This window comes from Culex pipiens, chromosome 2, assembly GCF_016801865.2.
Source record: "Culex pipiens pallens isolate TS chromosome 2, TS_CPP_V2, whole genome shotgun sequence".
Taxonomy (NCBI): Eukaryota; Metazoa; Arthropoda; class Insecta; order Diptera; family Culicidae; genus Culex; species Culex pipiens.
The window spans coordinates 194,419,628-194,436,421 of record NC_068938.1 but is presented as its reverse complement, the minus strand read 5'-3'; the positions used below and the strand labels follow the sequence as shown (position 1 = coordinate 194,436,421).

General features: G+C 34.3%; 1 protein-coding gene across 10 annotated transcripts in view; it reads left to right on the top strand.

Moving 5' to 3' along the window:
• LOC120415173 (protein phosphatase 1 regulatory subunit 12B-like) overlaps nucleotides 1-16,794 on the top strand; it is a 215,318-nt gene that overhangs the window by 24,465 nt on the left and 174,059 nt on the right. For all 10 annotated transcript variants that reach the window (XM_052707108.1, XM_039576619.2, XM_039576622.2 and 7 more), the window contains one exon: nucleotides 928-1,623. The gene's annotated coding sequence lies outside the window, so the exon portion shown is untranslated. The remainder of the gene's footprint in view (nucleotides 1-927; nucleotides 1,624-16,794) is intronic.

Here is a 16,794-nt window from a genome sequence, read left to right as displayed (position 1 = left end):
AGCAACAGCGCAACTCACTCCTGATTTTCACGATCGCGAATACAGCACAAAAAGAACACCACAAAAATCCATCTCACAATCCTGAATTGTTTTTTTTTCACTTTGCACACAAACCCAACCATCCGCTTGCACTGACGGAACATAATTCACACAAAAGAGACGAAAATTATCGCGAAAAAAACAGGACTGCGCGTCCCCAGAAGCACTGCACTTATGATGCCATTGTTCAATTATAATGACCAATCACCCCATGCACACAAACAGCGACACAAAAGAGACGAAAATTATCGCGAAAAAAAACAGGACTACGCGTCCCCAGAAGCACTGCACTTATCCCACAAATGTGTAATACTAGTACTACACATTTTCTGAGATGAAATTACATCTGGGAATAGGTAAAGTTTTGCTGAACTTATGTGTAAAATTATACATAAAAATGTATTTTCACTTCTATTAATGTTTATGTTAACTTTTTCATCTATATTTAAGCTAATATTACATCGAAAAAGTTGTAGTATTACAGCTTCCATTTCCACCAAATTTACTATTCTTTACTGTGATAGTGGTTTTGTTATGGTGAATATAATTACCAGTTAAGCTGTTTTTGTAAGATGTGAAACCACCCAGTAAAAAATCATGGAACCGGAACGTTACATCAAAGTTGTTGTTGTTGACATTAGGGTGACTTTAACTCGACACTAATTACATCCAAAAATGTTGACATATTTTGTGTCAGAAAAAAATGTGTAATTTTACCACTGATGTGTACATTTACATCTTTTTATGTTTAATTTTACTTACCTCGAAAAAATAGGTAAAATTACATAGAAAAATAGTTTACAAAATAGAACTTTTTCTCTCAAATTCCTCAAATTTTCAGTAAAACTAACCAAACATTCTTTTTTTCTCTTTCTGCCTATTTTCCAGCCCAACAGCAATCAATTGAATTCGCACAATCAACTTGTACACAACATCGACGTGAAAACCAGCAAAACTCCAGCTCCGCAGCTGGGTTGGAGGTAGTTGGCCATGCACGTGCTGCATTGCACGTAAAGGTGTGCCGGTACCTCACAGCAGCCTACTGTGCGCCCAGGTGATTGTTTTGCGAGCTTGGTGCCAACTTGGTGGTGAAGTAATAAGAGCGCTTAAAAAGGTGTTTGTGAATATAAAAAATGGAGTATTAAAAGTGCACTCGGGAGAGAGAGAAAAAAAATTGCATGTAATTTTCCGTGTATCGTTGCGTGTAACGCAAAGTGTAGTGCACGCGTTACAACCAGGTGTAATTTTCCAATTTGGTTGTTGTTGCGTGTAGAGAAGAAAACAAAACTTGCGAAAGTGAAAAAAAGGAAGAGCAAGAAGCAGCAGCGATTTGTATCGTTTTGTTGTGTTTGCAACATACAACACAATACAGAAAGAGAGTGAAAAAAGGCGTGTAACAGCGACCACGTGGAACGCGAAGAGACCCCCGCGGAGATTGACCCGGAGTTTGCACACAGGGGCAAACTTGTTTGCCTGTGGCCAAATCCAAGTCGGCGGCGAAAAGACATCGCGTTGCCATAGCAAAAACTGGTTTGCTGCGAGAGGTGTGTGCTTTTTTGCAACCAAGGTGGAAACAATATTAAGGTGAGACCGTGCATCCTTTTTCGCCTTAGGAGGGTTGTTTTTTTCGCACAGAAATCATTAAAGATTGTCTAAATCAAGAAGAACGTTTGAAAAAGGGTTGCAATCACACAGAAAAAAAAATAATGGTTATTTTACATCCGAAAACGTGGACAGATTTTTAGTAGAAAAGATTGTGTAATTTTACATGAACAATTATGCAAATTTACATTTTTGTGTTGTTCCACTTTTTCCGTTGAAATTGCGTAAAATTCTACAAAGCCCTTTTGAAATGTTCCGCCAGCACATTAGGAGGGTCGATTAGCGTTTGGCGGTCGCGTCGTCTGGGGTTCGGAAGCCGGTTTGATATTTAAATTTAGTCGCGTGAGAGAGGAAGTCTCTGTCGGCTTCTCAAGTTTTCAGAGAGGCTTGCCACATGATTCCATGAAATTTGCATAATTCTGAGTGTTCTTAGAACGTGTCTCCAACGTTTCATCAATAAAAAAGGGGTGGAAAAACCCCAGGAAGGACATTCTTCTTTTTTACTGAATGATTGCTTCATTGTTGAGACCGAGAAAGACACCAATATTCAGATTGATAAGGTCTTGCGACCTACAAAAAAAGACAATGAACTGGTCCACGTTTATCGAGTGACTTTGTCGAAGTGATCGGAAATCGATTGCATCGTCGAACAGTGCTCACACATGTGTTCTTATCGGTCTGATAACGACACCGGAGTTCGGGCTGTCTTATCATCAGCTAGTTTTGCAATGTTGTTAAGACTCTTATCGATTGTTTCACCCGACGTGACTGACTTGCGTTTTGTCCCGTGATGCGTTTCATCAACTCGGTGAAGAATGTGGGTTGAGCAAATGGGTATTTTTAACCGTTTGTCATTTTGATTAAAAATGGAAAAAAGACACATTTTAAATTTTACAAAATTAGTAGGGGAAATATTCCAATGTTTGGTCTTTTACCTATAGGAAGGAAGATATAGATATAGAATCGAATAAAAGAATCTTTATAATCTTTTTTACAATTTCAAGCTTATTTTTTTACCAAATGAGCACGTTTTTTTGTTTTGTCATTTTAAATTTGTGCTAAAATTAGATCTTATACTTGACGCCACGTAAATTTTGAATCATGTACGAAGGAAATAAAAAAAAAAACAAAAATATTGCAGTTAAAAACCAACTTTTCTACAATTTTTATATTAAAAAAAGTCATAATTATCGATTTTTTTGTAAATATTTTTCAGAGAAGCAAAGAAGACACTCTAAGGGTGGCTACTCAAGTCGGAAAATTGGGAGAGTCGGGAAAAAGTCTGGAATTGGAGATTTTTTGTCAAAAAGTCGGGAAAAGTCGGGAACTCCAAGCATACTTGTATTAAAATAATTGTCTAACTCTTGAATAATTTTGTCATATTTTGTTCAATTTTCAAATTAAAATCACTAAATTTTTCTTCAGTAACTTACTTGAAGTTTAAGATTAATTTTTTTAAGGAAACTTTTTTTTTTTCAAAGCGATTTCCTAAATATTTTTCTAAATTCTTTAAAATCATGTTTTAAGCGCTCTTTGATTTTAATAAAATTAAGAATAAAATGTTATTTTCAGTGAACTTTAACTTTTTGCTATTTCCAGTTGAAATAAAGTATCAAAAACTATACGTTTGCAAGTTTTAAAAAATAACACTGAAATTATAAGTATTTTTAAGTTTTCGGTTGTTTTTCAAAGACTATTTTTTATTTGTTTATGTTTCTGCTCTGAATCAAAATAATTAGTGCTACCATTTTTAAAGTATTTTTTAGGAGTTTGTTGTTGAGTTTTTTTTCGAAAATTGTTTGATTTTTTTTTAAATTTGTTTAGATTTATTTTCGATGGTTGATTTGAACATTTGTTATAAAGAGTTTTTTGTTTAAATTCATTATTTAGATAAGAAATGTCTATTTTTTAGTTTATGGAAAAGTCGGGAAAAAGTCTGGAATTTGAAAATGGGATTTGAGTGGTCACCCTGCACTCTACAATTAGTTTCTGAGATAAAACCTTGCAAAGAATTAAAATTCTAATGCAACATTTGAAAAGGCGCTTTAGCATTTTTATAAAACCAATATTTTTAACTGGTAGCAGGCGAGGTTATTGTTTCACACTTCAAGTTCACAAAAATTGAAAAAAAAAAACTAACCTTAAGCTTGAAGATTTGCAATATATCTGTCAAGGTACTAATCAAACCTTTTCTCGTTTTTGAGAAAAAATAGTTCTTTCAAGTGTTTACCAAAAAGCCTTAAATTCACATAAATTTTCAAGGATAAACTTCGACAAAGTCCTAGAGAAAATTAACATTTATTTAAATTATAAAAGGCATGCTACCTACTTTTCATATGATTATGGATGATGATAATTTAAAATAACAGCCTCTATTTTTTTCTGAACAATTCTCCACGAAATTAGATTTCTTTCAATTTTTTTTTTAGATTTTCTTTACCTGGCTGAAGCTTGGGTGCCTTCGTATGCCCAAAAATCAGTTTGTCCAAATCATTTTCCATACAAATTTGGCAGCTATCCATACAAAAATGGCATCAGAAAATTTAAAAATGTTTATCTTTGAACTTTTTTTTTATATCGATTTGGTGTCATCGCCAAAGTTGTAGGAATGGATGACTAAAAAAGAATGTTTGTTTTTTTTGCTGTATCACTTTTTGTCACTGAAAATTGATTTCCTTAAAATGCCATCTTTTTTAGAAAATTTGAGAAAGGAAAAAAAATCTTTGAACAAGTCATATTTTTTTTCTTTTGAACAAAAAAGTGTTTATTAATTAAAAACAAAGAAAAGATTCAAAATATTTTGTTATCATAATTCAGGTAAAATAAATAAACAAAAAGTACTTAAGTGGAATTTTTATAACGTGCACCGTATTAGGATAAACTAATTTTCAGGTATCTTTTTTGAAATAGATAAAACGCTGTTTAATTTTTTTGAATGCGGCCATTTAAAAAAAAAAACAATGGAGGAGCTGAGAAAAATCCCTGCAATTTGCTTTTTTGAACTTTGAACTTTGATTTTCTCAGTGTTGCTTAATTAGACCGGTATTTTTTTGTTTGACATTAGGGTGGTCCTATCCGAAATAGGGTGGTTCAAAATGGGGAGTGGGGGGGTGAGGGGGATTGAAAATATTTCTTAAAGATTTTTTAGAATGTCAAACGTAACATATAAAAGAATGGTTAACAGTATTCTGACAAATAATTAAAAAAAAAAAATACTGGTTTTCTGTATACTAATCGAACTTAAAAGTACCATGCTTCTCCATGGAAATGATCTCCCAGTACTATTTGCTGGAGATATGAATTTATGAAAAATGTTTTTTTTTTTGCGAAAGTCGTTACAAAACTTGGAACTTACATGCCAGTTATGAGACAAATTGCAGCACTTCTGATATCTAGAGTTTTTTTTGAAAAGGTCCTATAAATATATAAAACACAATAGCTTATAGTACCTTTAAAAAAAACTCTTAACTCTGTGACCTTATGGCCTTTCCCCAGTCAGTCAGGAAGGCAAAAAAAAAAACTCCCTAGATTTCCATCCAAAAAATCTTGCAACCTGTCCACAACCAATGACGTTGGGGCGCCATCATAGCCAACAGGAAATTGCGACAAATTCAATTACTGGACCCGATTATTACCGCGTCATTGTCAGCTGTTTTCTGTACATCGCATCGCTATTTTTTTTTCTTTTTTGGTTTGCTTTCAATGCCTACTAGATGTTGGTCATTACATGATGATGGAACAACACGCGCGAGCTGATGATGATGGATGCTTTACCATCACCTAATAAACTGTCTCACTCACACACACATAATCAAAACTAACACCAGCAGCAGTGCCAGCAAACAATGAAAAATGTTACGCAATTAGCACGTCTTTAAAATTTGGTGTGTTCAAAAACCAGCTTGGTTAGAAATAAAAAAAAATTAAAATAAGGTGTAAAATGAAAAGCACGCACACCATTCAACATTTTTTCTGCATTTACTTGTGGGAATATAATGGTTACAATAAAAAGAACCGAGCCGCTTTCGCGCCAAAAAGGTGTGAAATTGAAGAATTCTCAGTAGGCTGCTGCTGCGGTGGCGGTGACGGTGACTGACGGCTTTTTGACTTTTATTGTCGTCAGCGATTCAGAGAGGCGGCGTTTTGTTTTGACTGTCACGATGCCGTGCAACTCATCAGTCACTCTTTTTCGCTTTGTTTTGTTTTTGTTTTACTGAACAAGGTATTCGTGTGACGATGAGGTGTGTTTTGCGTAATTAGAGACGTTTATTAGATTTTAGTGGTGCGAAAATGTGAGATCATAAAATCAGCTGAAGGGCGCTAATTGTCTTTTAATTCGTTAATTTAAGAAGGGTTCTTAAATTTGATACTTTTCTGATATTTTCATGTAACTTCATGTCGACATTGTCATGCTATCTTGTCAAACGTCACTTTTTGACGTTCCAGAAAAAATGTTTTAATGTTTGACCTTGAATAAACAAAAACTAAATCACGAAATGTAAACAATAACAAACACGTTTTATTTGGCTGACCGTTCTGTGCAGTGTCACAAAGTTTGGTTAAATTTGGTTGTCGGAGTTCCGAGTTATAATTAAAAATGTTTACAGTAGTCGGGCATGTACGTGTGTCAAACTGCTTCTTTAGCATTAGCATTAGCATTTGGAGGACGCCCCACCACCGGAAGGCTCCACAACGCTTATCCCACTGTTTGGTGTGGTTGTGTTAGACCCTCATCCGGAATAATAATCCAACACGGGAGATACCATGTCTTCATCTTTTGATGAGTGTGTAATACAGCCCAGGGCATAAGGGGGTCCACGCCGGGTCCAAGCTATCCTCGGGGAAATGACGGAATGTTAGTAAACACCTATCTAAAGTGCGCAGGGACCCCTACGTCACCTTAGTGGTATAGATGTTTGTAGGGAGGTTTTGGACTCAATGTTAGTAGGAGAGGTAGAACCCTAGGATATACCTCGAAAGGTATTGCGGGCGAATCAAGTAGAGTTAGTTTTTTAATTATTAAACATATACTTGTGACTGTATAGTGTAAAAGATGCATGATTTATATTTTTTATATTTAAAGCCACGGCCGATACAACGCGACGAAGCCGTGCATGATTAAATTGACTGTAATATTACTGAACTAACCTTTCTTTCATGTAAAAGCAATGCTGATTAAACACAGTTTTAACGTGTTTGCTGTTAAACTCAAGCTACCGACTGTAAGAGTAAAGAGAAGTTTATATTTTCCTTTAAACTATTGAGTGTTTAAGCGAAATTCGAGATTATAAATGATTTAACGCATAATTGGAATCTTGATTTTAAACTCTTACAGCGATGCGGGGAGAACATTAATTATTTATTTGTTTTATTTAAATGTAGTAGTTAGAAGTTAATTTAAAACGACCGATTTGAAAAGCATAATTAGTTAATTTTTATTTTTTTTGTGTTATGGGATTAATCAGCATATTTGATATTTTTAAATAAATACAATAACAATGGAAAGTCCTAACTAAGTTTTAATCTCCATCATCTGTGAGATTCGTCTAGTTTAAAATGCAACAGTTGAGAAAATGTCTATCTAGGTATTAAAATATTGTTGATTTAGAATCGATTCAGTCTTAGACAGCCGGCTGTGGAAAGACTGAATCACTGTTGAAACTTGTGTGAAAATTATTTTGGTTGGTCTCCTTTCAATTTAAAAATTCGCGTTAAGTCAGGCAAATTTCTGCCATTTGATACCAAACTGAATTAATAAAATAAACAAACAAACTATGTTGCGTCAAGAATAACCAATCAGCAAAAAATAAAAATAAAACGCTAAGTTAATGTTTTGTTCCTATAGGCAATCAAACGTCAAAATTACCCCCCACTAGAGGGCGCTGAAACTTGGGGTGATGTTTTCATTATAACCTACAGCGAGTAAGTTGGTTTGAAATTTGAAATTGTTTTATTTCATCATAAAATCGACATTTAAAGCAAATTAAACCATTTTCAGGTAAGAAATAAATAGCTTAATTGATATAAACGAAATTTTTTTTGTGATTGCCGATTTAACCTGTTCATTATCTGATTCAAAATAATGGAATGTTTTAATCAACCAAAACCTAACTAATCAATTGGGAATGTAGATTATTCAAGTGGACAAATATTTTTTAAAGTCACTTCTACCATAAAAGCAAAGCTCTGCTTGAAAAATGGTAATTGGAATGATTTTCAAAATTTGCAATCTAACCTCATTCTCGCGTTTTCAATCCGGATCTCAGTATTTTCAATGAAAAAGGCAACTTAGCAAAAAAATCAAAAAGTCAATCTATAGAAGTTTTTATTTCTTACCTCCTGTTAACTTTATTTTATTCCAAAAGATCAATTTTCTTTTAAAAAACCTTTAAATAGTTTTCACTCGCCTTAGCACTTATCGCGCAAAAACGTAAACGTAACCTTGCACCAAAGTTCTCCTACTCGAATGTAGGTGGCGAATCGAGTTTTTAGCTTTGGTTTTGGGGGCCTATTGCGAATCGAAATTATCGTGATTGTATTAAATTAAATAGTGCGTTGTTTCAATTAAATAAATGTTCAAGAAAAAAAAACTAAACACGATATAAACTTTCACAGTTTTTAATAATGATAAATGCTCCGTTCTGGCATCCCTGCATAAAAACACACCAACACCGAGAAAAAAAAAAAAAAAAAATCAGCAGCATATAGAGCGTTCTTTTATTACGTAACGCAAAAAATAGTTGTATGGAGCGTACACCCTTACCAAAAATCATGATTTTTTGTGTTCCAAATCCCACTTTTCATACGATTTTTTGAGTTCAGGTACTACAACCATAAAAATGGTTATATGGGTTGAACTGAAAAATTCGTATGAAAAGTGGGATTTGGAACTCAAAAAATCATGATTTTTGGTAAGGGTGTAACACTGCCTCCGACCCCCCACTATTCCCCAACTGCGTTACGTAATATAAGAACACTCCCATAATCTTCTCAAAAAATCCTCAGGGATGGGAAGGATCGTTAGTAAACACCTATCTAAAGTGCGCAAGGACCCCTACGTCACCTTAGTGGTATAGATGTTTGTAGGGAGGTTTTGGACTCAATGTTAGTAGGAGAGGTAGAACCCTAGGATATACCCCGAAAGGCGTTGCGGGTTGGTTGTAACAGTATTCCTAATTCCAGTCTAGGCTCACCAAGTGTCGCCATGGCCTAGTGGCTAGCATTTCAAGTATTTCTATGTCCTTAACTTTCTCGATGGGAGCAGATGGGAATCGAACCCAGAACCATTCGCTTACAAAGCGAACACTGTAACCATTCAGCCACAGCTGTTCCTAGTGTTGGTTTCAAAAGTTTAGTGAAAAATAAAAAGCCGTAAGAGCCACCGTGACCTGCGACACTAATATTTGTTTATCTTCAAATTGTAACAAAATTTCATTTATTTTTAATTTGGGGCACTTGAAAGACGTGTAGATGAACAATCTTAATGCATTTTTGAAATAGGATTTTCATAAGCAGGTCGAATACCGATGCAAAAAAGGCTTTGTTTACCATTGGCTCTTACGTCTAATCTAATCCGAGAAAAATTGTTTTCCGGTTATGAAGCAAATGGCGCCGTATCGTGAATTGTGTTCATGAATTTAAGAACCAGGAAGTAATACATTCACGTTTAATGCACCAAACACATTAATAAATTCTTTCGTGGTTCTTAAATTCATGAACACAATTCAAAATTTCGGGAATTGTTTTTTTTCTGTGTAATAAAATCTCTGATCTGACTTGTAAATTTTAGAGTTTGTTTTCTTTAATCAGTACATGTACATGTACAAATTTTGCACAGAATTTGAAAATTCAACTCAAATTTGCCTGATTTGAATTCGTTTGCAACACGACACATCTCTAGCATTGGTATCACATGCACCATTGCTGGGTTTGCTGCAAATTAATAACACCTCAGCTTGGAGGCTATCACTGTCTCTAGTACAACCAGCCAGTACTTCTTCGGCATTTAATTTCAAGCATCACATTGTAGAAGGAATTAACAAAGAAATGTTCTGTCATGAAATATCTTCTTGTAAAAAATGTAAACAAACGTACTATAATTTTATTTTTTTGATTTATTCCTTATTGAAATTTCTCACGGAATTCATAAATTTGCCCCTTTTCAAATGTTCCCCTCCCCTCTTCGAGCTTGATGAGCTCGGCTTAATATAGAGCACAAGCTCGCTTGACATTGAACTAATTTCTAATGGGAGGATGAAAATGAGGTTGGGTTGTAATTTTCAAACCCATTTGATAGTGAGGGAGGAGGGAGCAAGCTGTCTGATAATAACTGATGGGAAAGCCTTTTCAAAGAGGTGTTCTTGTCGCCGGAGCGCATTTTCACCTGGTCCCAGGGTTGGGAACAGGTTGATGGAAGATACGGCTTTGACGCGCAAAACTCACCTGTCGGCGAGGTGTATGTCACTCGAGGTATGTTAGGTACGTGGTGGTGTGTGGGACACATGCCTCTGGCGAGAGCGCATACACACCTTGTGAAAACATTGACGGTTTTCTCATTACCTAGCGGGAGTGTGTTTGCTCGAGGAAGGACTCGCAAGGATGAGCTGAGCCGAGCGCTGAGTCAGCCTTTAATAATGGAAGAGCTATAAATTTGCACCAAATGAAGCACTTTTCCCCAAGTGGAGCACGATTAATTGACTGATGGAAGTATTGAGAATGTTTAAAGTTGAGTTTATACTTTTCAAACAATTTATTTTATATAAAAAATCAAACAAGATTTTTAATTTTTTTAAACAATAGTTTAATTGATAGTTTAGCGCCATCTTCATGGGGCTCCTCAATGAATGCATTAGGACAAAAAAGAACAAAAGAATCAAAACACAGGACAGACGCCAAAACAAACAAATTTAAAAACAACTCAAGAGACATGCCATTCGAGCTGCTGCTGACTTGACTATTGAACGACCCCTCTCTGCTCTCCTCGCAGCTAGCGCCTTCAATGACCGGATGTCGAGGGTATCGAATTCCTCGAAGCTCTCGTTCTCTCTCTTCTTCTACTCAGTTTATAGTCATGATGGTTCCGACCATTTGATTGCATAATCCTATTGAGCCAATAAATTGAAGGTCCAACTGTAAGCCGCTTACTGTAGCAGTCCGTCCGTCCGTCTGCCTGTCTGGTCACAACACAAACAAAGCTGACTGAGCTAAGTTTTTTCGCGATCGGGTTGCACCGAATTGGCGATGGTGTTGGATTTGAAAGTTGAGATTAATTAGATTTTGTTTTAAAAATTAACTCAATCGATTTGCAGAGGAAATCAACGCTTTCAACGATTCTTTTTGAGGAAAAAAATCGGAAATTTGGCAAATCTCCCCTCATAATTTTTGCTACTAACGAATCCAAGCTAAGAAAAAAAACTGTCACGTCACACAATCCAGAGAGTTATGAGCCCTGACAGTTGGCAAAACAAATAGCTGAAAAATTGATTGGCGCTCTTCTCTTCTTGAGCCGCTATCGTCGCCAGTAAATTTGAAAAAAAACGTCCTCGATGAGACCCAGATGCCGCGCCGCCAAGATCGATTTATTTACACTTTCAATTACGAGCAATTTATCGTGCCCTGATCCACTCTATCGTCCCCCTTCCCCCCCCCCCCCCCGTTCCCTTTTGTATATTATAGGCTAACCTCATTCACTAGGGAGAATGATCTAGTCGCTGGGCTGGTGTCACTGATTGCGATCCATCGTCGCCCAGTGCGGACTGTGGAATATCTATAGGAGACATGGGGGAGGACATAGATAAATAGATATTTAAATTATTCATTTTTTAGCATTGCTGTTGTTTAGAATTATTTTATCAATAGATTTTTTTTCATTATTTTTTTAAGTATATTTTGCTTTAAAAGTCCTTTAGCTTTAACAGATTTTGAGAATTTTCATAACAAGTAGTAGGTTTTTAATTTATTTTCTTTTTGTAAAACTGTGTATTTAACACATAAGTTCAATTTTTCCATCTGAATTTTGTCCATTGAATTTCATGCTAAAAGTATTCTATGATGTTTAAAAATCATTACATTTTATTTATGAATTCATAACAATTTAAAAGTTTTTAAAAGGTCAACAAATAGTACAACAAATCCTTGCAATTGTAACAATCACTTTTCAATACTTTGTTTATGATTTTTTAATGAAAATAAAAGATTGTGACAACTTTTTTCCCTTATTTTTCGGCAAAACTTATAGAGAACAAAAGGTTGATTGCCAAAAGGTCGAAAGGATTCTTAATGAAAAGTGAGGAAATGTACCATTTCAATCAGTTTTAAAATATTATTTCAAAACTATTTAATGTATCTTCTGTAACTTTTTTGTTATTTCAAAACATAAGTTGGTGAAACAAGTATGTAAGAATTGATGACAATATTTATTTTGTCAAGTTTTTTTGTCTTTTTCCGAGCTGTTATCTAAAAGACGATTTTTTTACAGATTTGATTTGATAACAATGAGTTTCCATTTTTTAAGATTTTTAAACTGAAAAAAGAATCAGGGACATTTTTTTTGCCACTGATTAGAGAGAAAATTGGAGGTGAAGGGACAAAAGGTCGAATGACCAAGACAAAAGGTCGAAAGGTGAGAAAATGAATAATGTCTGACTTAAAATTATATTTAAATGATGTTCATAAAAAAATATTCGTTTTTCGGTAAAATTTTCATGATTTCAAAAATAAACAGTGTTGAACGAGATTTATCTAAGGTAAAGATTTAGGCATGCATATTTTGAAGAATTTCAAAATCTTACAAAATGATGTATTCTTATTACAGTGAAATATATGCTCTTACAAGTATAAACAGTTTTTAAATTGGTTTTTGATTTTTTTTTTTCAAAATTCAAGCATGTATTTATTTTTCATTCTGAATAAAAAAGACTTAATTCAAAAATATTAGAAATAATTCGATATTTAAAAAAATATTAGAAATAATTCGATATTTAAAAAATATTCATTCATGATTCTCTTATACGTCTGTCTTCTTGAAAAAATAGCCTTTTCCATTCTTTTAAACATGAGCTGATTAAAATATGATTATCAGAAAAAATAGTAGTTTATGTAACAAGTTGCAAAAAGAGGATTTTTTCAGCACGAGTCGTACATTTATCCAACGAGGTTCACCGAGTTGGATAAATACGACGAGGGCTGAAAAAATCAAGTTTTGCAACGAGTTCCATACAACATTTTTTGCAATTTCGAAAAACACCCATTGAGTGAAATTTTAAGTCGAATTTTCATGTATTTTGTCAATAAATCGTTTAAATCAAAAAAATGTTGAAAAGTATTACTTTTCGAAACAAGTGCTGAAAAGTTCAACTTTTCAGCACCCATTTCAGTGCTGAAAAGTAGAACTTTTCAGCATTTATTTTGAAAAGTGTTGCTATTCGATTCTGTTATTTTTGGTACAGAAAAGTAGGCTATTTCGTCGTTCAAGAATGACAGGAAAAGTAAGTAGTTTCACGACGGAATTGCAAAAAATATATTTTGAAGCTTTTTTTGTACTTACAACATATTTTTTTTGTTTCTGTAGTATTTCTGTGAGTTTTTATATTCTCTTAAATAAATATGTTCCTGTTTCAGTTACATTTTTGTTATTTTTTTCATTCTCTGAAGCGTTAAAATGTTTAATGAGAAAAAACACATTTTTTAAAATGAAAAAACGAAGTTGACTTTATAGCTGTCGGCCACCATTGCTAGTACCAACCACTATTGTCTTCCTTTTTATCTACAAGGACCTCGCTGCCCTGGGCTCCAAAGTGTATGAAAGTATGGCACGGAGCGACGGCGCCGAATACCCATATTTACACAAAGAATTTTAGAGCGCCCGCCGCGGGATTCGAACCGGCGACCTCTGGATTGTGAGTTCAGTGCGCGGTCCGATTGATCCACACGGGCGGGACTTTGAAATAGAATTTTTTATTCTCTCAATTTTTTTTCATATTTCAGTAATATTACTGTGATTTTTTCTATGATTTTAAAATTTGTTTAATCTTGAGCTTTTCCATTCTTTTAAAAATATACATCCCTTGAAAAAAGTTGGTATTAAAAAGGATATATTTGAGATTTTTTAATTATTTCTAAATAATGTATTCTTGTTGAAGATGAATTTGTGCATAGTTTTCCATCCTTTTAAACTTAAATATAAACATGTTTTGAAGTATTTTTTTTTGGATTCTTTGATTCTTACATGGATTTAATGTAAATCTTAAATAAATGTTTATGTTCCTGTAATATTATTTGTCAGTTTCCGCAGTTTTTCAAAAATAAATATCTCTAAGAAAAAATAAAATTCTGAGTTCAATAATATTTTACAGAATTTTGTATTTTATTTAAATAGAATTATTCTGGCTTTTGTAATGTTTCTGTGGGTTGTTTAATACCTCCAAACAATTTATTCTTGTTTCTAGAATTTGTTGCAAGGTTTTACGCAATTCATTTAAAAGTGTTATCAAAATAATTATGTGAATTTAATAAAAACAATTGTTTCTATGATTCTTTGTGTGTTTTTTCCATTCCTTTAATCACTCATATTTCTTTAAATAGTTTAATTTGTTGAACTGAGACATTATATGCTCAGTTTTATAATAAAGATTTTCGACCTTTTGTTCATTCGACCTTATGTTCAGTTTTGATCATTTGTTCATTCGGCCTATTGCTTATCTAAAAAAAATAAACTGTTTTGTTCACAGTTAAAGTTTTTTTTTGGTTTTTTCTTCAAAAAATATGTTTGTGCTGAATAAGCTTTCCGTTTCACCTTAACCCTCTACAACCCAACCCCGCCTCAAGACGGGCTTCGATTTAAAAAATCGCCAAAAATCAATTTTTCAACCAATTTTTGATCTTCAAAAAGCATTGGAAAGAAGAACTTTTAAAATTTTGGAAAATTTTAGGGTTGGAAGTTTGACTTGTTTTATGTGACTTTGCCAATGTTTTTAAAAATGTAATTTTTTTAGGGTTCAACTTTGGCTGTGTTTTATACTAACATTTTCTATATTTTGATAATGGTTCCATTTTATAGCAGAAAATGTGAAAAATATGCAAAAAAAAAAAAATGAATAAGTTACTGTAAAAACATGAAAAAATTAGATAGGCAAAATGTAATGATAGGAGGTGGTAGAGTAGGCCAAATACTACCAAAAACAAACATAAACTAAACAAGATAAATGCAAATTAAAATACTAAAAATGAAACAAGAAAAACATAAAACAAGAGAAGTAAAGTTTTTCGTAGAACAAAAGTTGCTCAAAATGACATCCTGAACACGGAAATAATAAAAAAATTCGAAAAAAAAAATTTGGGCAGTAGAGGGTTAAAGGGTCTCGTGGCGCAGGGGTAGCGGCTTCGGCTGCCGATCCCGATGATGCTATGAGACGCGGGTTCGATTCCCGCCTTATCCACGGAGCTTCTATCGGATGGTGAAGTAAAACGTCGGTCCCGGTTTCTCCTGTCTCGTCAGAGGCGCTGGAGCAGAAATCCCACGTTAGAGGAAGGCCATGCCCCGGGGGGCGTAGTGCCAATAGTTTCGTTTTTCGGGTTAAACAAACAAACTCGCACTTTTTCGTGTTTGACAGTTTGCCAAATTCGCAAACAAGGCAAAATGTATGCAGGCTGACGTTTCTGCAAACAAATCGATGCCTCTGTGCTCTCTTATGCTAACTAGATAGGAAAACCAGCAAACATAGAACAAGAGAGCACAGAGGCATCGAAATGCAGGCAAACTGTCAAAAATGCGAGTGTGTTTGTTTGACGCAGACTAATACCTCCTTTACTAGATCAAATTCGCAACGTTTTGCGAAGTTCTAAAAATGTTATACCCAGATCAGTAGCTTTTACATATCTTTAAAGATTTGCATTTCTGTTTTTTTAATTAAATTTGGTCTGCTGATATAAAAATATTGCTAATATGTTTAAATTTCTTTACATGTTTTTATCTTCTCTGGTTTTCAGTTTTTTTTTTCAAAACTATTTGGACTGCTTATTTAAACACATTGTTTTTAATAATTTTACACTTGCAATTTTTTCACTTTGAATTATTTTTATTTATTTTTAACTTCAGGGGTTTGAGCCTTTTTGTCTACCCTTTAAAATTTCATTTTTTGTTCAAATGATTTGTCTCTTTGTCTCTGCCATTGTGCCGCGTGCTATTCTCGGCAGCAGTGTGGGAATTGACACCGTCAAGTTGGTTTAGAAGAGTGCCAGAGCAGTAACTCTTCGCAAGGGGGGGAGGCAGGGACCCTCAGAAGAGGTGCTCCACGGACGAACGCCAATGCACACGGTGTTGAGAATGCAGTTATGTCTGGGTGTGTGAGAGTTTTGTTTAATCTTGTCACCGTAAAGTAAAGAGGAAAACTAAGGGGATTTTTCAAATAACTGTGATCTTGATGCCATGGAAAGATTTTTATTTGAAGATTTTAAAGATGTTTCAAAGATTTTCATTAAATTTTAAATAATTGTTAATCCTTCTTTTAAGTGGATTACTCTCACCATATAAATTGCTGGACTATTGCCGAAAATAATTCAACTGCAAGTGACACAAGGGTCATTCTCTTCTCCGACCACTTCAGACCGACTTGGGTGAACGCAGAATGCATCGCGCCAAACTGGCCAAAATTCTGTTTTGAAAATTCAACCTCGCGCTTGTTTGGTGTCGCGATCATTTAGCTGCAGTTGACAGGTTGGTTGAATTTGTGTTCCAAATTTCGTGTTAAAGTGAGATTTATTGGTTTATTTTTATAAGTTTTGTTATAGTCATTCAAACGAAAATTTCTAAAAAGAATATCATTGTCTAAAAAATCATCAAAAGCTAACCACAAGCTGATATAATCTCAAGTGCCCAACAACTTTTACTTCTTTGCATGTTCAAAGCTCGAAACAAAATTAGGTTACCATTTTCCAATTAGCTGCTGCATAAAATTTATGCCAACTTTTCCTCAATTCCACAACTGCAACTGCAGCTCATAAAGTACCTCCTTTTCACATACTGCAACTGCAAAATCACTAGCTGCATTTCCCCGTTTCTCCAACTGGATTTTGATGGCAATCCGCGACGACCAACCAAACTGACTCCCCTTGAAACTGCATCAAGGCGGAAAATCGCTCTTTCGCTAATAACAC